Genomic DNA, 27,129 nt, shown 5'->3' on the forward strand with positions numbered 1-27,129 from the left:
AAGTATGATTTCTTCACATAGACATAAAAGTGGTAGATAGATGATATCAAAATAAAAGGTAAAGTGAGTAATTTACCACTTGAATGCCTAAAATGCAGCCAATTGTACTATTTCATTTATATAATATAATAAAACTAAACATACACTCCTGGAAATGGAAAAAAGAACACATTGACACCGGTGTGTCAGACCCACCATACTTGCTCCGGACACTGCGAGAGGGCTGTACAAGCAATGATCACACGCACGGCACAGCGGACACACCAGGAACCGCGGTGTTGGCCGTCGAATGGCGCTAGCTGCGCAGCATTTGTGCACCGCCGCCGTCAGTGTCAGCCAGTTTGCCGTGGCATACGGAGCTCCATCGCAGTCTTTAACACTGGTAGCATGCCGCGACAGCGTGGACATGAACCGTATGTGCAGTTGACGGACTTTGAGCGAGGGCGTATAGTGGGCATGCGGGAGGCCGGGTGGACGTACCGCCGAATTGCTCAACACGTGGGGCGTGAGGTCTCCACAGTACATCGATGTTGTCGCCAGTGGTCGGCGGAAGGTGCACGTGCTCGTCCGTCGGCCTGTGACCGGACCGCAGCGACGCACGGATGCACGCCAACACCGTAGGATCCTACGCAGTGGCGTAGGGGACCGCACCGCCACTTCCTAGCAAATTAGGGACACTGTTGCTCCTGGGGTATCGGCGAGGACCATTCGCAACCGTCTCCATGAAGATGGGCTACGGTCCCGCACACCGTTAGGCCATCTTCCGCTCACGCCCCAACATCGTGCAGCCCGCCTCCAGTGGTGTCGCGACAGGCGTGAATGGAGGGACGAATGGAGACGTGTCGTCTTCAGTGATGAGAGTCGCTTCTGCCTTGGTGCCAATGATGGTCGTATGCATCTTTGGCGCCGTGCAGGTGAGCGCCACAATCAGGACTGCATACGACCAGGCACACAGGGCCAACACCCGGCATCATGGTGTGGGGAGCGATCTCCTACACTGGCCGTACACCTCTGGTGATCGTCGAGGGAACACTGAATAGTGCACGGTACATCCAAACCGTCATCGAACCCATCGTTCTACCATTCCTCCTAGACCGGCAAGGGAACTTGCTGTTCCAACAGGACAATGCACGTCCGCATGTATCCCGTGCCACCCAACGTGCTCTAGAAGGTGTAAGTCAACTACCCTGGCCAGCAAGATCTCCGGATCTGTCCCCCATTGAGCATGTTTGGGACTGGATGAAGCGTCGTCTCACGCGGTCTGCACGTCCCGCACGAACGCTGGTCCAACTGAGGCGCCAGGTGGAAATGGCATGGCAAGCCGTTCCACAGGACTACATCCAGCATCTCACGATCGTCTCCATGGGAGAATAGCAGCCTGCATTGCTGCGAAAGGTGGATATACACTGTACTAGTGCCGACATTGTGCATGCTCTGTTACCTGTGTCTATGTGCCTGTGGTTCTGTCAGTGTGATCATGTGATGTATCTGACCCCAGGAATGTGTCAATAAAGTTTCCCCTTCCTGGGACAATGAATTCACGGTGTTCTTATTTCAATTTCCAGGAGTGTATATAAAAAACTACCATGACTTCTTGTATGGTTATACGTCACTCCCTCCCCACCCACCCCGAACCCCCACGCCCCCTCCTCACCCTCCAACCCCGACGAAGCTGAAGATCAATTTGGTTATAGACGGAATACAGAAACAAGAGATGTAATAGGACTGTCGCCAATTCTTGAGAGTATTCTATTGAAAAGAAAGAGATTGATATACGTGTTTTATAGACCCTGAAAAGGCCTTTGATAATGTGGCTTGGGCTAAATTTGCAACTACAATCAGGGAAAAAGAAAGTAGAATGGAATACGAGATGACTTATTAGCTCATTATACGAGTGCATGCTCAAAACTAGTGCCTCCGATTTTTGTATGTGAAAACTCTAAAAACTTTTTAGATAAAACAAACATTATTAAAATTCTACATCTTTAGTCTTGATGTTTACATATTTGCAGTCTTCAGCCGCTAGAAGGCTCAGACCTGCAGCATATAACATGGTGGTGTGTAGCGTAACTATGACGGAGCGTGAGAAACAGCGTGCTGTAATCGAGTTTCTAACTCGAAGAGTTCGTCCTTCACCACGACAGTGCCACATTACTCATGAGTGCTGTGAGATCTGCAGCAACCTGACGCCTTGTGTTCATTGTCACTGATCACCATCCATACAACCCTGACTTGCTCCCATCCGATTTTCTTCCATTTCGCAAACTTACAGAACCCCTTCAAGGACTCCACTTTGATAGTGATGAAGCGGTAAAAGCAGGGGTGACATTGTGGCTCCGTCAACAAAGTGTAACATTCCACTGTGGCGGTATCAATACACTGGTCTCTCTTCGGCGGTAATGTGTTCATCGCCAGGATGACTATGTTGAGAACAATAAAAACATAGAATGTTAATAACGATTGTTTTATTTAAAAAGCTTTAAGACTTTTGAGATAAAAAATTAGGAGGCATTACTTTTCAGCACGCCCTGGTATTTAAATCAAAAAGCATCAATGAAAAGTGAGAGTAGACAGTGCCAATTGGACAGAACTAGGAAAAGGAGTAAGACGAGGCTGCTGTTTGTCTCTTACCCTTTTCAGTCTACACTTAGATAATATGACTGATCGCTTCCCACTAAACGACAAGGGCGTGAAATTGGAGGAAGAAGAAGCTGGTGTTTAAGGTGAAGAATAATTACTGGATATAACGCATACCACTGGAGGTAGAGGAAAAATTTATCAAATGAAAATCAATACAAAGAAAACAAAAGAAATGGCACTAGGAGGAAAGAAAAAGGAAACATAAGGCTGAATGGGGAAGAATGAGGACTTGTGCAAACGTTTCAGTACCTTGGAAAGAGGATATAAAGAGACTGAAAGAGCTGCACAGAAATTAACAGCAGAGTAGCAATAGCTAAAGAGGCATATTCTAAGAAAAGGAGAATTTTCTGCAGTATTATGGACATAGAAGTGAGCAAAAGGCTAATAAAATGCTTTGTTTGGAGTGTCCTCATGTATGACGCTGAAACGTGGACGCTGAGGAAGAAAGACAGACAGGTTGGAAGCTTTTGAAATGTGGACATGACCAACGATGGAAAGAATAAGCTGGAAGGATGCACTGAAAAATGAAGAGATATTGAGAAGAGTAGAACGGCCAAGACAATTACTGGTTGTGATAAAATGAACGAAACAAAACTGGATTGCAGATATATTAAGGAAAAAGGAGAGGCTTATAAAAGCAGTCTTAAAAGGATATGTGGAAGGAAAGAGGAGATGAGGGAGGCAGATTTCAGATCCTGGATGATGTGATGGACGGCAGCACATAAAGCAACTAAAAAGAAAGCAATGGATTGCAGGAAATGTGAAAGCAAACGACCTGCTAATATAGCAGGGGACTACTATACTGAACTGAAGAGCACAGTTTACTACACATTCTTGCCTTTTCCTTTAATTTCATCTATCTTACAACTTTTATGTCCACATGAAAGAATAACGTCCGTATGTATCATCTATGTACGTTGAGGACACCGACTTCGTGTATCTGTGTATACCTCAGCATAATGTCATTGCAACAGCTGTATCGTAGTCGTATGTCCAAATTAAACATTATGCGGCCATTAAGTGTGAGGGTGGGTGCAGTTGGACTTGAAATGGTTGTATTTTTCAGAATTATGACTTACGTCCTTACTAGCGGGGATAGTATTTTCAATTTCATGACAATTACCGGACTTGCACTCATAGGCATGATGGCGGTGAACGCTGTTCAAATATACTCAGGTCCAGAGACTTGTATGGCATAATATGCCATCGATGAAATTCTTACACTATATCAAGATCTAACCTGTTTTTAAGTTTAATTATTAAGTAATTGCTAATACATTGAACGTATGATACTTCCATTTCACAGGCACTTGTTAGTGGTATAAGACCGAAATTGTACAATTGTTCAGCTAATAAAGGAAAAATAACAGCCGCAAGCAGCACTAAATCATTTGAGTAAATATTGTTACACTGTTCGCGTTTGTTCACATTAATCAATTTGCGAAATTACTTTGTTTAAAAGTTGTGCTTGAACTGTCGAATATACAGGGTGAGTCACCTACAACTTGCCTTACAAGTACTGTGAAAACGGAAGTGCTTTTGATGTGCGGTTTTCACAGAATGAATTGGTAGTCAGGGGCTCATAAAAATGGTTCAAATTTCTCTGAGCACTATGGGACTTAACATCTGTGGTCATCAGTCCCCTAGAACTTAGAACTACTTAAACCTAGCTAACCTAAGGACATCACGCACATCCATACCCGAGGCAGGATTCGAAACTGCGACCGTAGCAGTCTCTATGTTCCGGACTGTACGCCGAGAACCGCTAGACCACCGCGGCCGGCAGAGGCTCATACTGTTAGTCAATAAACAGATTGTAATAATTGTATTTTTTGTGCAAACATACACTTCTTAAATAGAACTATAACGATTGACATAAACAAACTAGAAGTAGGGTACATTACAATGTCATTGGTGTTTGTTACAGGATTCTAGTGAGAGTAGTTTACGAGATATCGTATTTTGAAAAATTTCCACACAACACTTGTTTGTACCATTCAACCTGAGAAGTTGCTAGATACGATGTTTCTATGTTCCCTTACAGTGTGTTTGTGTTTTCCTTGACTGCATTGCGATTTGCTGGCCAGTTAGTTTGTGGCAATCCAAGAGTTTGTCGTGAGTGGGCTATGGGATTTAGCAATACAGAAAAAGCCGACATCCTCTTGGTGTATGAAGAAAGTAGGAAGAATTCAGTTCATTCTTGTACGGTGTATGCGGCAATATACTCTAATGGACGTAAACCATCTCGAGAATTATTATTTACTAACCTCTAAAACCTGTTACGTGAAAGTGACACTGTTAACGCCTAGACAATGTAACAGGCAGAAACAAGTGACTACATAATAGGGGGAAATTAATGTCCTTGTTGCTTTTGCAGTTCATCCGCACGTTAACTCCCGCGCAATCGCACGAGGACTATAGCACTTCTTCACGAATTGTTTCAAAATGGTGTGATTGGACACAGAGGACCAGTCCCCCGAGTTTTAACGCCTATAGAGTTTTTCTTTGTGGGGAAAGCTAAAAGACGCTATCTAAAAGTACACCAACCACACCCGATGATGCGCGACGACTTATCACTGCAGCGTGCTGGGACATCTCCGCTGGGATGCCAGCACGTAGGCAGCCGTCTTTCCACACGAGACTAGAAGCGTGTATTGCTGCTGCCGGTGGTCATTTTGAACACAAATGGTCAGAATCGATATAATTAGAGTATGTACCTGTTTTGTTCTTCAGTGTGTGCTACCACAGATATTGTACAATTTTGTTCTGAAATACAATATCTCGTACACGACTCGCACTAGACTCCTGCAAACACCACCGACATCCTAATTTAACCTAATTTTAGTTCTTTTAAATCAATAGGCATTGTTCCATTTAAAAAAGTGTATGTTTGCACAAAAATATTTTCGGTTCAAATTTTAGGTGATTCACCATGTATACAGGGTGTTACAAAAAGGTACGGCCAAACTTTCAGGAAACATTCCTCACCCACAAATAAAGAAAAGATGTTATGTGGACATGTGTCCGGAAAGGCTTAATTTCCATGTTAGATCTCATTTTAGTTTGTTCTTCCACCTACGCTCAATGGAGCACGTTATCATGATTTCATACGGGATACTCTACTTGTACTGCTAGAACATGTGCCTTTACAAGTACGACACAACATGTGGTTCATGCACGATGGAGCTCCTGCACATTTCAGCCGAAGTGTTCGGACGCTTCTCAATAACAGATTTGGTGACCGATGGAGTGGTAGAGGCGGGCCAATTCCATGGTCTCCACGCTCTCCTGACCTCAACCCTCTTGACTTTCGTATATGGGGGCATTTGAAAGCTCTTGTCTACGCAACCCCGGTACCAATTGTAGAGACTCTTCGTGCTCGTATTGTGGACGGCTGTCATACAATACGCCATTCTCCAGGGCTGCATCAGCGCATCATGGATTCCATTCGACGGAGGGTGGATGCATGTAACCTCGCTAACGGAGGACGTTTTGAACATTTCCTGTAACAAAGTGTTTGAAGTCACGTTAGTACGTTCTGTTGCTGTGTGTTTTCATTCCATGATTAATGTGATTTGAAGAGAAGTAATAAAATGAGCTTTAACATGGAAAGTAAGCGTTTCCGGACACATGTCCACATGAAATTTTCTTTCTTTCTGTGTGAGGAATGTTTCCTGAAAGTTTGGTCGTACCTTTTTGTAACACCCTGTATATTGCATGGAAAACCTGCAGCCTACAACAGCTTTCATCGACAATCTCGTTTACCATTCAGTCAAAAAGGTTTATCCCTTTTGAAGCATCTAAAATGGCTACACTTCTCGTCTCTTTTATTTCAGCTCATTTCGAGAGATTGTGGTGCTTGTTACTGGAGGGTAGAATTGAAGTGTTCATTCCGTGCCGCAGTACAAACATGCAAGCACGGCACTACGCTTTATTTCAGAAGGCGGTCGCATAGTACAAGTTTGGTAGTTATAATGATTGCAGGTGAGACGAACACTGAGAGCAGATTAAAACTGGCACAGAAGACATTTGTTAGTCAGGTTTCATTTCGGGTAATGCGCTACGATCACGAGGAGATGCCCTGTCATTTGTGGAATTCAATAACTTATTCCATGGTTTTATGTAGGTAGGTTATTTCACCTTCACAAGGTTCAATATTGTCAGGTGCAGCTTTTTCCTTGCATTTGGATTAGTTGCCAGGAAGTCGTGGGGTGTGGCCATGTATGAAAGTGAAACATGGACGATAAATAGTTTGGACAAGAAGACAATAGAAGCTTTCGAAATGTGGTGCTACAGAAGAATGTTGAAGATTAGATGGGTAGATCGCATAACTAATGAGGAGGTATTGAATAGGATTGGAGAGAAGAGAAGTTTGTGGCACAACTTGACTAGAAGACGGGATCGGTTGGTAGGACATGTTCTAAGGCATGAAGGGATCACCAATTTAGTATTGGAGGGCAGCGTGGAGGGTAAACATCGTAGAGGGAGACCAAGAGATGAATACACTAAGCAGATTCAGAAGGATGTAGGCTGCAGTAGGTACTGGGAGATGAAGAAGCTTGCACGGGATAGAATAGCATGGAGAGCTGCATCAAACCAGTCTCAGGACTGAAGACCACAACAACATCAACAGTTAGCAGTAACATTGATTTCCTGGACTGAACAATTTTACGTGTATGATTCTTTCTGCTAAAGGGCTTGTGATAAAGCACACCTTCATAGTCAGAATACTAATATTCCGTTGCCTAGCTTTCACGTTGAGAAATGTCTAACTTCTGTAACATTTCGATTTTATATGTGAGTACGAAACCACACACACGCTTACGTCACAAGGAAATTTCCGTTTGATATGAAAAGAAGTCCCCAGTAAACAGCTCCAATATTAAAACCAGAGCAGCGGACTGAACAAAAAGCGGCAGCAGAATTTGTCTCTCTTTTTCTCTCCAGAGACAATATTTACCCTGCTTCGCCAAGCCTGTCGCGCGCAGCAGCAGAACTGGGGCGCAGACGCAGGCGGGGAATGCGGTCGGCGCTGCGCCTGTGCCCTGCTTGCGGCGGCCGGCTGTGGCCGGTGGGCTACCCCACTGGCGCCTTGACCCAGCGCCGGCGCCACTAACTTTTGCGACAGCCGCTGCGCTGTCTCGACGCTGGCCGTCTGCTGGCCGGCGTAATGGACGGCACTGTTACTGAAGGGCTCTAGCAGAAACTGCCCGACATCAACTCTGACTCACATACACACTTATTGGCAGTCACGGAAACTGACCGTGTTGCTCCGTATACAGGGTGGTCCATTGATAGTGACCGGGCCAAATGTCTCACGAAATACGCATCAAACGAAAAAACTACAAAGAACGAAACTTGTCTAGCTTGAAGGGGGAAACCAGATGGCGCTATGGTTGGCCCGCTAGATGGCGCTGCCGTCGTCAAACGGATATCAACTGCGTTTTTTTTTTTAATAGGAACCCCCATTTTTTATTATATATTCGTGTAGTACGTAAAGAAATATGAATGTTATAGTCGGACCACTTATTTCGTTTTGTGATAGATGGCGCTGTAATAGTCACAGACATATGGCTCACAATTTTAGAAGAACAGTTGGTAACAGGTAGGTTTTTTTAAATTAAAAGGCAGAACGTAGGTACGTTTGAACATGTTATTTCGGTTGTTCCAATGTGATACATGTACCTTTGTGAACTTATCATTCCTGAGAACGCATGCTGTTACAGCGTGATTACCTGTAAATACCACATTAATGTAATAAATGCTCAATACGATGTCTGTCAACCTCAGTGCATTTGGCAATACGTGTAACGAGTAAAAAAATGGTTCAAATGGCTCTGAGCACTATGCGACTAAACTTCTGAGGTCATCAGTCGCCTAGAACTTAGAACTAATTAAACCTAACTAACCTAAGGACATCACACACATCCATGCCCGAGGCAGGATTCGAACCTCAAGACTGTAGCGCCTAGAACCGCACGGCCACTCCGGCCGGCATCGGCGAGTAGTTCCCCTTCTGTAATGTTCGCACATGCATTGGCAATGCGCTGACGCATGTTGTCAGGCATTGACGGTGGATCACGAATGCAAATACCCTTCAACTTTCCCCACAGAAAGAAATCTGGGCACGTCAGATCAGGTGAAAGTGCGGGCTTCCACGACCAATGCACCTGTCATGAAATATGCTATTCAGTACCGCTTTAACCGCACGCCAGCTATGTGTCGCACAACCATCATGGTTCAAATGGCTCTGAGCACTATGCGACTAAACTTCTGAGGTCATCAGTCGCCTAGAACGTAGAACTAATTAAACCTAACTAACCTAAGGACATCACACACACCCATGCCCGAGGCAGGATTCGAACCTGCGACCGTAGCAGTCGCGCGGTTCCGCACTGAGCGCCTAGAACCGCTAGACCACCACGGCCGGCCCAACCATCATGTTGAAAGTACATCGCCAATCAGTCACGCAGTGAAACATCTTGTAGTAACATCTGTAGAACATTACGTAGGAAGTCAGCATACATTGCACCATTCAGATTGCCATCGATAAAATGGGGGCCAATTATCCTTCCTCCCATAACGCAGCAGCATACATTAACCCGCCAAGGTCGCTGACGTTACACTTGTCGCAGCCATCGTGGATTTTCCGTTGCCCAATAGTGCATATTATACCGGTTTACGTTACCGCTGTTGAATGACGCTTCGTCGCTAAATAGAAAGAGTGCAAAAAATACGTCATCGTCCCGTAATTTCTCTTGTGCCCAATGGCAGAACTGTACACGACGTTCAAACTCGTCGCCATGCAATTTCTGGTGCATAGAAACATGGTACGGGTGCAATCGATGTTGATGTAGCATTCTCAACACCGACGTTTTTGAGATACCCGGTTCTCGCGCAGTTTGTCTGCTCCTGACGTGCGGATTAGCCGCGACAGTATCTAAAACACCTAATTAGGCATCATCATTTGTTGCAGATCGTGGTTGACGTTTCACATGTGGCTGAACACTTCCTGTTTTCTTAAATAACGTAACTATCGGCGAACGGTCCGGACACTTGGATGATGTCGTCCAGGATACCGAGCAGCATATATAGCACACGCCCATTGGCCTTTTTGATCACAATAGTCATACATCAACAAGATATCGACCTGCTCCCCAATTGGTAAAGGTCCATTTTAACACGGGTAATGTATCACGAAACAATTACCGTCCGCACTAGCGGAATGTTACGTGATACCACGTACTTATACGTTTGTAACTATTACAGCGCCTTCTATCACATAGCGAAAAAAGTGGCCCAACTAAAACATTCATATTTCTTTACGTACTACACGAATATGTAATAAAAATGGGGGTTCCTATTTTTAAAAAAACGCTGTTGCTATCCGTTTGACATATGGCAGCGCCATCTAGCGGGCCAACCATAGCACCATCTGGTTTCCCCCTTGAAGCTAAACGAGTTTCGTTCTTTGTAGTTTTTTCGTTTGATTCTTATTTCGTGAGATATTTGGCTCAGTCATTATCAATGGACCACCCTGTATACACTTACTGGCGATCATGGAAACTGAAAATGTTGCTCCTTATACAGGGTGAACATTAATAAAACTGACTAAAACTGCAGGGACCGATTCCTGACTGGAAATGGAGGAAAAAAGGTCCTATGAACATGTGTCCGGAAATGCATCGTTGTCGCGGTAGGTGGCGCTGACGAAAGTAAGTTCCTCTGACCACGTGCCATGTGTTCCTCCTGAGTTGGCTCCACAGGTTTTGCGGGACCAGCGAGATACACAGGTCCTGCAACGAGCCTGTGACGTCACACTAGTCGTCTTGTCCGCCACACTTACCCAACACTTGGCTCCGTGCTATATTTAAGAGAAGAGGTACACAAGATCTCAATTTTGTTGTGTGCTGTCGAGAACGTGCTTACATTTAAACACACAATCAAGAATTCTTAAACTCGTCTGAAATGGTTCCTCGCTCCACGCCGGAGACCGGTGCTGGCATTCGTAAAACCTACAGTGTCACTTGCTGTGATATATGCACCACAGCCTGTCCTCCTCGTGGGCCTCGAGGTTATGTGATTGACGCAGCGTACTGTAGGCGGCAGGATGTCCCGATATTCATGTCGGGAACAAGCCGAGATGTGTTTGTGTACCGCCAAGCAGATGGAAACGGTTGTTGGGTTGTTTTTGGGGCAGACCAGACAGCGAGGTCATCGGTCTCATCGGATTAGGAAAGGAAGTCGGCCGTGCCCTTTCGAAGGAACCATCCCGGCATTTGCTTGGAGCGATTTAGGAAAATCACGGAAAACCTAAATCAGGATGGCCGGACACGGGATTGAACTGTCGTCATCCCGAATGGAAACGGTTGAGAGGCAGCACGGCTATACCAAAACGAGTGCCCTCATAGACACAAAACAAATCACACATTTCAAGCCCTTTTTGGGCATTTGTGTGATCGCGAGGCCTTTCAGGCAGACGAACATGCAGAGAGGCAGCGGACTGTGGCTTTCACCAGATTTGGAGGACCAGGTTCTACAGGATATAGAGACGAACTCTAATACAAGTTCCAGGCATGTGGTCCGCTACCATGGTGTGAGCAAAAGTACGATTATGTGTATCCTGCATAATAACTGCTAGTATCCCTATCAACTGCAATGAGTGCATGGATGATCAACAGCGGATTCCCCTCTACGGGAAGGCTTTTGTCGATGTTTTTTGCACTGAACTATCACAATTGTTGGATTTCTCTCATCAGTTCTCTTTGCCGAAAAAGCCAGCTTTACCAGAACTGGTATCAGTAATCTACATAATCCTCATCTGTATGATACAGGCAATCCCCGGAAAATAGTAGAGACATCTCATCAACATCGGTTCAGCAGCAAACGCGAGGACAGGGATTCTTAGAGGCCACGTACTTGGACAGGTTATTATTCCGCAACGCCTCGACGGAGAAATGCACCTGGACTTCACGCGGAATACTCTGCCTGGGTTGCTTGAGAATATGCCTTTGCCAATACGAAAAGTTATGTGGTTTCTGCATAACGGAGTACTACCCCAGTTCTGCATTATAGTTCGCTGACATCTCAGCAGCATCTTCCCTAGTCGTTGTATAGCACGCGGAAGCCCTGTAGCATGGCCTGCTAGATCACCGGCCTAAAATCCCCCGGATTTTTACCTCTGGGGCCATCTGAAAAGCGTTATGAATGCTGAACTAGTTCCTGATGTGAAGAACCTTCAACAGATTGTCGCGACCCCTGTGATACTATTCGGAGAGAGGCAGAAGTGTGGGAAAGAGTGCGGCTGTCCATGATGCAACATGTGAACGCGTGCATTGCATTCCGTAAAGGCTACTTTGAACATCTGTACTGTTTTACGGGACGATTTTTGGTCGCATGTACACCGCCCGTTTCCGCACACATGCTCGTCGGACGTTTTCTCCTTCATTTCCAGTCAGGAACCCGTCCTTGCAGATTGTCGGTTTTATTCATGTTCACCCCGTATGCGATCTTGTGCACTTTGGAACCGGTTCTCACGGAAACCCGATCTCTTCCTTGGTCTTCCAACTGCACGGCTTCCGTTAGGTTTTCCCATAAACCTGGCAAGTGTCTGGCCTCCTGACAGTGTGCTCTGACAGACTTTTTCTCCTCGCCTCCAGATGCTCTCTTCGCGGGTTGGTCCAAAGATCTTTCCCTTTTAAAAAGCAACAGGTCCTCTTTGTCTTCTTTTTGTAACTCTCAAAAGGTTTCTGTCCCAGATAACAACACTAATACTTTCACTGCACTATAGGCTTCAACTTCGGTATTAATTGACAGATTTATTGACGATATTATCTGCTTCAAACTGAAATAAAGTCTAGATCCATTGACAACACGTCGATTAATTTATTGTTTTATGTTATCGTGCCTATTGAACCAGGTACAAAAATATTTAAAATTTTCCACTCTGGCTATGTTCCGTAGTCTTGTCGCTAATGGGGCGTTATTCAGGGCTTCTCTGGATACTTTTAATCATTTCAGTCTTCTCCATATTAATCGTCAGTCCAGTCTTACTGGCATTTGCTAAGTCCTCTCTTCTTCTTACTCTTGTATCGTTGCAATGTCGTCTGCATGTCCCAATAACTGTGTTCTTCCACTTAGCGTCACCCCTTTGTCTTCTCCTTTCATATCCCGAACTACTTTCTTCAGTACCATATTAAGTAAGACTCCTTTTTTTTCCCATTTCGTTCATCAGTGATATTTGTTTACTTGGTACCTGCACCCTTCAGTACCGTTATGTTGTAACAGACTCACTATATCCGCTGTACATCGGCTTTCTTACCCCCCCCCCCCCCCCCACAAGTAAAGTGTTACTTAAATACTTGACATTGAAAAGTTATGTTAAAGATGTTTGATGAGTGACGGAATTATGACTGTCGGTGGGGGAAAATAATTTTATTAATTGTTTTCAAAATCTGTTTCTTATGGAGTACCGAGCAGCCACGCAGTGCTTCAGTCCACGAGATTGAGTATCTGGACGGAGCTGACATGAGCGGTGCGGTAGCAATAGCCCGGACAGAGCGGAATATACAGAAGCTGTCGCCGACCTAAAAGAATATTTGTTAATGCCAGTTTTCATATTGTATCCTCCCCTCACTGACTTCAGGCCAGGGTAATAGATACGGTAAAGTTATTTTACTTGGGCAATTTATGGTATTTCTTGGTATATTAAGAACATATGAGTGACAGTGTGATGATTAATTGACTAACTTACAGTGCAGTGCAGCTCTTCTTTTCATTTAACGAATACTAAGTGATGCAGGGAGAGGATTATTTCTTGATTGTGATGGACTACACTTTGCACTGTTATACCTGGAGAGCGACAGAACTTTCATTACCGTAGGAAGCAAGTGAGAATACGCAATCAGATACGAATTTAGGGTCCCACTAAGACGTTATGTACTGGATCCGTTGGTATAATCGGGTACTTTTACGTTAGGCCCCCTTTTATGGACAGTTCACCGAGTCTCAACAGCAGAATTCATATTACGCGGTGTGATCAAAAATACGGTGAATAATTTTATTGGAAACAAAGCAATAAGATTAGTGGTATTTGATTTAATCCCCTTTAAAGTACATTCCTTGGCTATCGATACCCTTATGCCAACGTTGAATCCATGACTTGTAGCATTTCTGGAAAGCTTCTTTTGGAAAGGTCTCTGTCGTGACCCTCTCAATGTCAGGAATGGTGTGAATCGTTTTCCTTTAAGCACGGTTTTAATTTTTGGGAAGAGCCAGAAATCCCATGGTGCTGAAACAGGTGAGTAAGGCAGTTGCAGACAAACAGAAACACTTTTCCGGTCAAATACTCGCGAATCAAAAGCGAGGTGTGGCATAGCGCGTTGTCGCAAAGAAGGAGGAGGCCATTAGCTCATTTTTTCATCTGGAAATTATCGCTTGAAATGTTTTGCACGTACTCGTATACGAGATGCTAATCTATTTGGTAAGCTCTCCAATAGTTATTTGCCTTTTTGAACGAACAATTTTTACCAGTTTTTGAACGTTTTCTTCTGTTTTGGAAGTTAATCGATGTCCCAAAAGTTCCTTGTCTTCTAATAACTCATTTCCGTTTTTACGTCGCTCATGCCACTCTTAAATAGTCTTTGCCGTTTCAGCATTATCGTCATACAGCAATTTCAACATTTTATGAATTCCTTCGCCGCTTTTTTGCAACTTGAAACAGAACTTAACATTCACGCGTTGTTCGAAACCCATGACGCATGACAGACACGGTAAACACCATCTCACTCTAACGTCTCTGGACGAACACTGCCATGTCAAAACTTGTTCCGACTTGACGGATCTCTCTGTCGGATAAATTACGTCAAATGGTTGCAGCGTCAGCTATTGCTGCTACAAAAATTCATTCGCTGTATTTTTTGATCATACCTCGTAAATGCGAAGTGAGCGCTCAGAAGCTGGGCGCTTGTAAATCATATCGAAACCATGAAGCAATAAACAGAAGAACCGCCACGACGTTAACTTCTTGTTTTTCGTTCATTTAGGAGTCAAATATTCCGGATCGACTTTGCAAGTCCACAGTTAACGTTCTACCATTGGTTTCTGTCCTGAGTATCAGCATCCATTCGCGTTTGCTATGTCGTTCCGGATGTTACCTTCCGTCTTGTTCTGATGGTTCACTTTTTTTAGTACAATCAGGTCTTCAAAGAATTATACAGAGCTGAGATTAAATTATTCTACTGTTACAGAGAAGTGCTAAGCTTACTGAATGCGATACGTTGATAATGTATGCTGCACCAGGACTTGTGGCCTGTTACTTGCCTTCCGGGGATACCGCACTATCCGAGCACGCTTCACGAACTGACTCAGCGCTTTTAATTCTGCAAAGGCTTCTCCCTTTCTTTAGAAACTCCGTAACATTAACATCCCGTGATGGAAAAGCCAAACTACCCACTAAATAGTTTCTCTCGCAGAAACCAGTCGGAGGGCGTCGTTGGTGTTTATTAGGAACGAAGAGTTGACGTCATCATCATCATCATCATCATCATCATCATCATCATCATCATCATCATCTTCATCATCATCACCACCACCACCATCACCATCATCATCATCATCATCATCATCATCACCATTGCCGTCATCATCATCATCATCATCATAGCAAACGCTCGTAGTCGAGTTGGTTTATCTTCCAGTCATCTGTGAGTCCGGAGGTTACTGTACAGTCCAGAGCGAAAGGTACACAGTTTGCGACAGTGATGACAGGTGGTCCCAGGTGGAGAAGCTTCTAATCTTCCACTTCGTTTCAGCAATTCCTCTTCTCTTCTACGCTGCTTCTTATCAGTAGCCGTCTTCTTGCATAAGAAGTGCTCCATGGTGGACTAGTAATCTCCAGGTAGAACGACCGAGGGCTACAGTATAACATTGTAAATATTAATGTGACACATCTTCATATTAGTCTTAATTACATCCTAAATCGTTTCCTCTGACCTCCCACACGTCGTTGGCCCATTGGTAACTCTAAGTGAAACACTTGTTTGGGAATGCGATTACTGGCCACGCGGACTACATGCCCAGATGATCATAACTGGCGTCTTAAAACCTTCGCTTCTATTCTGGATGTATATGCCTCCTCAAGGATGTTGATACTTGTGTGTCCATCTTGTCATTTATGCCCAGAATCCTCCTCAGGCATCGCTGATGATAATTACAACTGACTTGCTCACAAAGATCATTGTTGCAGCATTGCCATCGTGGAAGTCAAATACTCGAGATCTTAGTCTGGCAGAGGAAGTCCTAGAACAGTTAATTCTACATTGAATTTCCGAATATATATATGCACTTGATGAGAGGACGCTGCCACGGTAAGGAGAGGTGTTAACTGCTTGAAGAGTCATCTTTTCGATTGTGACACTGATATTCCTTTGTCCCTTAAGCTGTCGGAACACGAACCGTGCATCGAAACGTTGAGCGTTGAGCGTGCCGAGTTTCTGACGTCATAGTGTGGAATAGTACGTTCGGGAGTCTTTCCGAACGTGCAGAGCAGTATCTGTCATGTCAGATATTCTGAGCGTGCGTCTGAGCCTTGACCAATGAGATGGCACAACGCCACCTACGTCACACGCACGCCATCTCCCTTCAGTACAGAGTTGTGAGGCGCCATATTGTCATTCATTTCAAGCCTATACGTATATAAGCCGTTTCTGAGCACCAGCAAACTGAGAATCACTGGAAAACCCGTTGTTAACTGTGTGATTAGTTCCAATACAGCAATGAGAAACATCATATTTGTGGCAAAAGAATTATTGTAACTTGCGTATTATGAGAGTAGGCTATTTGAAGGCAGCGACACACTGAAGATCCATCCAAAACGCATCGTTACTGGTACAATTTGTTATAATTAAATTTCAATTAATAACATAATTATCTACGATTAACGTTTTTAGCAAGGGGTAACACAATATGATTACACTAAACCAACAACAGGCTCCTAGTAGTTAATGAGTAGCGCCTTTGTTGGGGTGGTTGTTCGCGTCATAACACTTCCAATTTTTTTTGTAACATTCGCGTTTTTATTAGGTTCTGATTCTTTATTATTACTTCGATATAAGTATATACTATAATATCTGATGTTATGTAAATATAATTTCACCTCTTTTTGAGGGGTAACTTTGTTCGATTGACTTAATTTACAGGACAGCTTGCGCTACTTGTATAAAGATATTTTGCTCCTTTTTCTTTTACGCTTCGTAATTCACATGTTGCAAAGATTCTGCTACTGGGTAGGAACAGTGATCAACTAAGACTGACCTTGGGGTTGTACTAAAATGTGGGAATGATGATATAATGTTTATCTTATGCGGAGAAGTATTCCAAATTTGTACCACACTGAAACTTCCTGGCAGATTAAAACTGTGTGCCCGACCGAGACTCGAACTCGGGACCTTTGCCTTTCGCGGGCAAGTGCTCTACCACTTGCCCGCGAAAGGCAAAGGTCCCGAGTTCGAGTCTCGGTCGGGCACACAGTTTTAATCTGCCAGGAAGTTTCATATCAGCGCACACTCCGCTGCAGAGTGAAAATCTCATTCTTGTACCACACTGTTTGTAATGGAACTTTTATAAGCCTGTCTCCTTATTGAATGGACATGATACTTTCCTTTTCGTGGATGATGGAGGAAATGTGCAATTTTATAGAGCGAACGTGGGAATTTTATGCGCGTCCGTTGAGTAATCAGTGTGATTTACGAACTGGAAACATCCCTTAACTGCCGTTGGAGTGCGTTGCGATCGCGTATACCACGCTGAGGCCCACGTACCGTATCCATAAGTCGCATCATTCCTGAGCGTTCAGCAGCACGTTGAACTTGACACGCTCAACGTTAACGTTCGACAGCACGGTCCGTGTGCAGACGGCTTTAACATCCTTATTTATCACTAGTTTTGATACGGAATGCCTCATTGATACAGTCGTCACCAATGACAGCTGTCTCTTAATTGTGTAGAGCGATTTAAAGATGTCAATAAATTTGTGTAAAACAATACAGAGCTAAAACGTTCCACAAGGCTTTAGGGTTTAAGGAATCAAATGCCTTGATGAGGTAAATAAAGGCAATGTACAGAGATTCTATTTTGTTCCCCGCATTTTTCCTAAAGCGGAAAAGCTACGTGTCTGTAGTCCCTTTAAAAGGACCGAAGCCAGACTGATTCTCTGGTAGTAATTCCTCCAATAGCGAGGAATAGCTTGTGGCAGGTATAACTTTTCAATAAGTTCATGAGGCATGTTCGGGTAGCGGAACTGCTAGCTTACTACTCACGGATGGCACGAACCGAAGTGAGACATTCCTTTCAACCATTCTTCAGAGTTTCCGTGGCCGTGGGTAGAGGTCACGCACTTTCAGCAGTATGCCGCGCTCAAGACAAATTACGCAATGTACTACTCAGCAGGTTTAATTGGAAGCGTTTATTGTCGAACCAGGATTAATTATCCGCATTGCCAACTCTCCAGTCAGTTTTAAAATGAACCACCAGCCTCGATTTGACCCACATGACGTGGTTAAACTTCTCACTACTCCAAAATCAATAGGTAAAAGCCCTGTAGCGATCCAATCACTTTCAAAAAATTTCAGAAAACTGGTCAGTGGACTGGACTATGTACACCGCTTACAGTTCACAAGCCTCCTCCAACTGGCTCCTAGAAACTTCCGCCGGTGATCATCATAGCCAGAAAACATGAATACAGTTCAAAGTCAACAGAGAAAGAAAGAGTCACACAAAAACACCACATACACATTTCCATGGAACGCCTGTAATTCATTAGCTTCAATGAAACCTCCTCCAAGTCCGTCTCGTTCACTGAAACACCAACCATCCGATTACACTGTCCAGCGACACTAATGTGACAGCCACTTATGTTCGACGTCAGCGTGCAATAACGACACGTAGACGACGGGTGGCAGCACTAGCAGATATACAAACCTTGTCAGTGGGAGATAAAAAGCACTGCAGTCGTCGTTGCAGTATGGAAACGGAGTGATTTAACTGACTTACAAGAGGGCATGGTCATCGGCTTTTGGGATAAGGGTGGAAGAATTTCCGAAACAGCTAAGTTTGTAAACCGTTCACGTGACACTGTAGTTAAAGCATACTGTGAATGGCGAAGTTGGTTCGAGAACTCACCCCACCTTCTCCTTTTCCTTGAACACATCCGCACACTATATAATGTCCGCTGCATTGATCCCCCTCACCCCCTGGTGTCTCCCTCCCTCTCCACCCCCAGCCCATTGCTACTCCTTTATCGCTGTGTCCCACCCTCTCTCCATCTCCACACCCTCCGCCTCCTTTCCCAACGCAACTTCCACCATCTACCCCTCCCGGATGATGAGCTTCACCCTGACATCTGCCCTTCCTACCAAATCTAACCCCATCTTCCTCCCGCCTCCTCAGGGCTCCCTCTCCTCCCCCTCCCTTCTCCTGAGCGGCTTTCCCCTCCTACTCCCCCTCCCTCTCTTGTGCTCCCCTTCAGTGTCTCTGCACTCCCTCCTGCCTTGTCTTCCCTCTTCATCTCCTGCCCCACAAGTCTCCTACCTCTTAGTGTACCTGCTGAAGCCTCTACTCTCCTCATCCCACCACCTCCCCTGCTGCACCTTGTTCTCCCCTCCTTTTCCATACTCTCTGGCCTCTCCCTCAGCAGTTCTATTCTTCATCGTGTGCGCTCCAAGTGGGCTTTAAGTGTGTTGTCCTGGAGTGTTTTTAATACTGTGGCCAACTTTAAATCTGTGCATGTGCCTTCAGTGTCTTCTTTGTGCTTTAAGAATCGCCAACTGTGTTTTTTTAACTTTATGTCGAAGATTTTAATTGTCTCCCCATGAACGTCACCATGTCAGTGTATTTTTACCTCCATTATCTTCCCTTACTCTGTTTTATGTTCCCCTTTTATCGCCTTATATATGTAACATTTTGTTCTTGTCCTAGATGTCATGTCACTCGACTGGAGAGCGGCAGATTGTGCCGCTGACAGCCGTCCCCTTCCCATATGGGGCAGGGGAATGAAATCACAATAAAGAAAAAAATTCGAGAACTCAAATGGGAATTCGTAGAGGGAAGATGACCTTCTTTTCAAAGAACACGACTGACAAAGTTTACAGAATCGGAATGTGAGGTTGTTTGCAAAATGATTCTATTCCCACCAACATACATTTCGCGTAAGGACCAGGAAAGTAGAACTCATACGGAGGCTTATACACAGTCTTCTTTCCTTTGATCTATTTACGAGTGGAACAGGAACGGAAATGTTAGTAGTGGTACAGCTTACCCTCCGCCACGCAGCATATGGTGGTATGCGGAGTATGAATGTAGAAGTAGATGGCAAAACGGCGCCATCGAAAACCAGCTCCGAGGAAACTATGGCGCACCACGGGCCATGCATGACAGGCGGAGATACGAATGGGCAAATAGACATGCAACTGTTGAGCAAGTGACGGCCCAGATAAACAGTATTTTCTCAATGAGCGGTCAGTGAATGAGGCTGCTTATTGGCATCAGCAGAAAGCGCCTAGTTCACGCACCACTACTGTTCATCGACGCCGAAGGCTGGAATTCGCTTGCCAATACCGCAACTGGACGCACACTCGCTGGCGACAAGTGGCCTCTCCAGATAAATCACGTTTCACTCTGCATCGGCCAGATATCCGTTGGCGTGTACGGCGTGAAATGTCTTAAAGCGAAGGTTCTAGGCCGGAGGACTGAGCTTTACGATCTAAAGATGTTTGCTTAGCATTTCCTGGATTATCTGGTCATTCTGAAAAGCACAGTCGATCAACAAAATATGCAGTCTATCCTTTGGACCATGCAGTCATCTGCACGATGACATCTGTCAGCGGGACAATGCAACGTGTCACACAGTTCACAGGATACGTGCGTGTTTCAAAGAGCACAAAGATGAGTTTCTTAACTCCTCTGGCCACTAAACTCCCCGTAATTAACCCAATCGAGAATCTTTGACACCACCTCCATCGGGCTGTTCGAGCCATGAGACCTCAACCTTGAAACTAGCTCAGTTGGCCGCGGCACTAGAGTCGCCATAGCTCCACATCCTTGTCAGTATCTTCCAGAACCTCTTTGACTCTCCTCCTGCACGTCGCGCAGCGGTCCACGCTGCAGAAGGTGGTTATTCAGGCTTTTGATAGGTGGTCACATTTATGTTGCTGGGCAGAGTAATTTGTTGATTCCACAAAATAGTTTGAGGATTCTGTCTGCTGAGCGTGAGTACACTCGCTAAGTGGCAACACACTCCTACCGAAACCGTTGAACAGCGCACACACGCGCGTTGGAAGTGTCCTTGCCAGTTCTCTCAGCTATCTGTACTAGGAGCAACACTTCGTGAATCAGTACGTCTCCTAAAGGAGAAATCAGAAGCCCTCTCGAATCAGCATGTCCACTCCAGAGAGCCCACGACTCCAACCCCCGAGAGGGTTGCCGTTCGTTTCCTCGATTTCGCGAGGTGCCAACCAATCCATGAAATTATTTAACGTTTGGCCTTTCCAGCCAGTCGGAATCAGAAACAGATCGTTCGCATTTTCATTTATCATTTTATGCTCCGACTTATAGAGACTGTGAAAGGCGCTGTTATTTCTCTGCAGCGGATTTTTTTTTTTTTTTTTTTTTTTTTTTTTTTTTTTTTTTTTTTTTTGTTTACCCAGACCTCTACCCATTTAGGAAGGTTAGGAGGGAAGTACAGGCCCATGAACTCGAGGTTGAAGAACTTCTCCTTCCCCATAATCCGATACTGTCGAAGACAAAAGCAACAGGAAGAGCATGCAAGCGACGACTTGTTACACAAATTGTTACCTGCAGCACAGCTCTAAATTGTCACTTACAGGATGTCCCAATAACGTAGTGCCAAAATTATTCGGAAGGTTAAGGACTCTAAACTGATTATTTTTAGGTAAGGAACCAGTGGTCAGAAATGAATAGTTCATGTAATATAGGGTTTTCACATCTTAGTCAAACGTGGGATCCTGTGAGCAAACAGCCGAAGGATGACAGAATTTTATGTATCGAGGAATGTGGTTTCACTAAGAAAATCCCAAATGAAACTAAAGAAGAACTGCTTGCCTCGTGATACAACTGACAGTTGGGCTATTTGAGAGATAGTGACTGAAATTTGGTTGCCTTTGCCATTCATGCATTGAAAGTGCTAGTCATTACCTTGAACAGTTGCTATAAGGGGAAGCTGTTGCAATAAAGTGAAAGTTGTTTATGTTAATAAAAAATATTCTTTTCCATTCATTTGCTTCACAACTCAAAGTATTGTCTTCAGCATTCTATACAACGAGCATCTTTTCCACTCTAAATGTGTAGGTACCCTGGACAATCAATAACATGGAGCGTATTCTTTACCATAGTGGCTGCATGCCCGGCTTTTAGCATTGATTCAGACTAAGCTACTCAACGGCTTTGCCACAGTGGTAACACCGGTTCCAGTTAGATCACCCAAGTCGAGCGCTGTTGGGATTGGCTAGCACCTGGATGCCGGCCGTTGTGGCCGAGCGATTCTAGGCGCTTCAGTCTGGAGCTGCGCGACCGCTACGGTCGCAGGTTCGAATCCTGCCTCGGGTATGGGTGTGTGTTATGTCCTTAGGTTAGTTAGCTTTAAGTAGTTCTAAGTTCTAGGGGACTGATGACCTCAGATGTTAAGTCCCATAGTGGTCAGAGCCATTTGAACCATTTTGAAGCACCTGGATGCGTCATCGTCCGGGTCTGCGGAGTGTTGGCAAAGCGGGGTGCACTCAGACCTGGCGAGGTCATCTGAGGAGCTACTTGACTGAGAAGTAGCGGCTCTGGTCACGAAATCTGACAACAGTCGGCAGAGCTGTGTTCTGACATGCACCTCCATATCCGCATCCAGTGACACCCATCGGCAGAGGATGACACGGCGGTCGGTCGGGGCCATTGGGCCTTCCGAGGACTTTTAGGACGGTGTCCGTCTAAGCTATGTTTTCGTCAATTATTCAAACAATCTGCACATTTTCGCGTTCGACAAACATCAATAGTTTTCACGACTTACGAAAAGCGCATTTGGTTTAATCAGCTCAAAATTGAAGAAAACGATGAAACTGTTACATTTCGAGCTTCTGTATTTATTTATTTATTTATACGTCTAGTTCCGTAGGACCAAATCGAGGAGAAAATCTCCAAGGTTATGGCATGTGTCACTGCATGAAATTACAACAAAAAAATAATGACGTATAAAACAAAAAGTTTATGAATCCAGTCAGGCCGTATGTTTAAGTAAACGCAGTCAACAATATAACATAAAAATTGGCTTAATTTTTCAAGGAATTCCTCGACAGAATAGAAGGAGTGACCCATGAGGAAACTCCTCAGTTTCGATTTGAAAGCGCATGGATTACTACAAAGAATTTTGAATTCTTGTGTAGCTTATTGAAAATGGCTGCAGCAGTAAACTGCACACATTTCTGCACAAGAGTTAAGGAAGTGCGATCCATCCCAGATTGGATTTCTGCAGAGTATTAACTGAGTGGAAGCTGCTTATTCTAGGGAATAATCTGATATTGTTACAAGAAAACAGTGTGAACAAGATATACATGTACTGAGAGGCCAATGCCAACGTACACAGACAACTAAACTGGGGTCGACAAGAGGTTCGCGAACTGACACCACTTATTGCCAGAACTACCCGTTTCTGAGCCAAAAATATCCTTTTAGGATGGGGAGAGTTACCCCAGAATACAATACCATACAACATAAGCGAATGAAAATAAGCAAAGTAGACTAATTTGCGTGTCGAACGATCACTCACTTCAGACACCGTTCAAATAGTAAAAATGGTAGCACTAAGTCTTTGAACAAGACCCTGAACGTGGTCTTTCCACGACAGTTTACTATCTATCTGAACACCCAGAAATTTGAACTGTTCAGTTTCACTAATCATATGCCCATTCTGCGAAATTAAATGTCGGGATTTGTTGAATTGTGTGCTATAAACTGTAAAAACTGAGTTTTACTATGATTTAGCCTTAGTTTTTTTTCTACAAGCCATGAACTTATGTCATGGACTGCACTATTTGAAACAGAGCCAATGTCGTACACAATATCCTTTACTACCAAACTAGTATCATCAGCAAACAGAAATATTTTAGAATTACCCGTAACACTAGAGGGCGCATGTTACTAGAACATAACGTCTGCTTCGAATAGGCTCTAAGCGGGAACTGAGACAATCAAATAGCTCTTTTCGGAGGATTATATTGTTAACAATGAGAAGCTATTGATTTTTGCGAATACTGTGTGGACCCCAGGGTGATTATTCTTTGCAGCTGAGCTTCAGTATTCATTGTCAATGGGCATTTTATGGTCTAGCAACTGGCCATTGTCAATGCTGCACTCTCAATGTGTGCAAGAGGAACTGAAATTGGATCTAAGAACACATTACTAAGGAAAAAGTGGTTACACAAATAATACAGCGTGCCTCTCATGTCAACCTCCCATTCTTCCGGTTTAGTCCGCAGCTCGTGGTCTCCCGGTCGCGTACTTGCTTCCCGAGCATGGGGTCCCGGATTTGATTCCCGGCAGGGTTATGGATTTTCACCTGCCTCGAGAAAACTGGGTGTTTGTGTTGTTTCCATAATCATTCATGAAAGAGGCGAGATTGGACTGAGCAAAGGGCATGAATTTGTACGGGCGCTGATAACCAAGCATTTGAGCGCCCCATGAACCGAACATCATCATCATCTTTCAGTTTAGCCTGGTTTCATCTCCAATTTATTAAGTTTTAATCTTTAGTTCATGAATTATGTCCCTAGTAAAAGAACTGTCTCTGGAAATGTTAGGCAGTTTAAAACCTGATTCCAAAGTCTCTGTCTTACTATTACATAATGTACGAGTATCTGAAATCATCCTTTGTCTCCACGTCTCTTCCAGGTATACAATTTTCTTTCGTGGTTCTTAAATGAATTGTTTGCAATGATTAAATTAAGAGCTGAGCAAAATTTTACCAGACGGCTTTCACTCCCAGTATTTTTCCTTATCTTCCTTTCCCTCCTATGTCCGATGAAGAATTATATGGACAGTGACAACAGTCGCGGAAGTCTACGCTTACATTTATCTGAATGAGGTCTTTTATCTCACCGTAGATTGTTTCTACATCTTAACAGTCCGCGGAGGTAGTAGGCATATGAACTTGCACTACTGTGATGGCTGCCGGCTTTGTCTCTACCATAGCTACAATAATGCAGTCACTATACTGTTGGCAATAACCGAGTTGCAATCACATTTTCTCATCCATTACTTTACCTACTCCTGCATTACGCCTATTTGATTATTTTTTATAACATGATCAGTAATTCTGGTCTTCCAGCCACCTCACTACACTAATTCCCGCTACGTGTAACTACAATCCAGCCATTTCCCTTTTCAAATGCTCTAACCTCGTTACAGGATTAAGGGATCTTCAAGTCACACTCAGAGCAATAGGACGCTAGTTTTGTTTCACCTGATGATATCTGCTTAAGTAGTCCCCGGCCGGAGATCCTTGTGGGGAATTATTTTATCGCCAGAATACTGAGAACACCTTCATTATTAAACCATACAGCAGAGCTCCATGCTTTCGAGAAAAATAACGGCTGTAGTGTCCCATTGCTTTCAGCTGTTTGCTGTACCTACATTTCGAGTCAGTATTGGTTAATTTCACAAGACCAGAACAGTCAATCATCCAGACTCTGGCCCCTACAGCTCCTAAAAAGAATACTCCCCTCTTCAGGTACCACCGGTTAGTCCGGCCTCTCAACAGGTACCCCTCCTATGTGGTCGCACTTGACGTAGGCTTTCTGTATTCTTGAGGCACACCTCAGCTCGGCAATATTTATGGTTAATAAGGTGGGGCGGGGGGGAGGGGGAGAGAAACGATAAGTATTGTTAGTTTCTCAGCCCACGACACAACTCTGTCGTCTTCTGATTCAATCAAAAGAAATAAACGTAGGATAATAGGTCTACCGATCTCTCTAACAGTAAGCATTCTCAATGGACTGTGATTGTTGTCCTAGTATTTACGTTGTCACAAACCAGTTTTCGGATTATTAGACCGTCGTCAGGAAACAGCTAAGTATCGCACATAAAGACACAAATATGCTACTGAGCTATAACTTGCAAACTAAATTGCACAAGTTTTTAATCACAGCAGTAGTTAGTACACGATGTATCCACAGATCTTTAAATTTTTTAACTCGAGTTATGTATCGAAGAAGAGAGCAGCACTAACTACTCATTGGTTAATAATTTACATGCTATGGTGTGATACTCACCTGCGGAAACCTTCATGCGTGTTCATAGGCTTAAAACTATATAGTATTTATTACCATAGACCTTATCAGTGCAGAAAGCCGTGAAGTATAGTTAACCAGTGTTTCGTTAGAAATTAGTTAAAGTGGCCGTGAAGAGCCAAAGTTGCTCCGTTTCGGATAATAATAGTGTTTGTTTGTCTGCGGTAAAATAAGCGCGTGTTACGAAACCACACGCGCAGCATCCGGTGCGTGAGGTGGCGTGTTCTGGGCTGACCAACCAAACTGTGTTTAGAATGAAACGACGCAGTAACTGATGCGTGGCACGAACGGACAAGATAATAGTTAACAAAACAAAAATGATGACGTAATACGCATGTATTACATTACGAGTCTTTAACTGGTGCACAGATTAGATGTGAGAGTTTGTAGTAACATCCGCAACAGCAACGTCGTGCTCTTGTCTCTCTGATTAGGGTTGTGGTATCCGTGGTATCCAGGCGCAAACTGAACAGCTCCGCATTCCGTAATGTGCATTTAACAGATACTGCATATTATTTCATATCACTGCGGATGCTAGAGATACGTAATTTATAATGTCCAATGTTCGGGAAAAGATGCTACTTCAAAATGATTACCGACAATGAGGATTATTTAGTTCATTATATTACTCTTCGCAAAAAATTACTGAATAGTTATCATAGTCAATACCATTAGGATATTATTATTAAACTACGCATCTAAATATAGAGCTCGCATTAATTTGTTTCCATACTGCGAACACATAACATAAAAATGCGTAATCTAAGGATACATCCTGGATAATTATATACACCAGTTTTTTCTCCGACGTTCTCCCTAGCACACTACACAACTTATCTACAATAAGATTTTTATTTCTAGTAGGTTCCACTGTGTTAACTAATAATTTCTAAATTTATTATTTATCAATAAATAAATGAATAACCAAACGAATGTGTCGCGTTCTGTCTTGCATTTAATACTTCACATCCGTAACGGCAAAAAAAAGCACTGAAAGGCGCTAACTAGTACAGAGGAATGAGAGAGAAACGTACCGTAACGGAGAACAAAAGGCAATGGCTGGAATCACCAATGAATCTTTCCGTCAGGTCGGCTGTTGTTCCAAATTCAGATCATAATAACCGCATTGGTAATGAGATGTTTTACC

This window comes from Schistocerca gregaria, chromosome 3, assembly GCF_023897955.1.
Source record: "Schistocerca gregaria isolate iqSchGreg1 chromosome 3, iqSchGreg1.2, whole genome shotgun sequence".
Taxonomy (NCBI): Eukaryota; Metazoa; Arthropoda; class Insecta; order Orthoptera; family Acrididae; genus Schistocerca; species Schistocerca gregaria.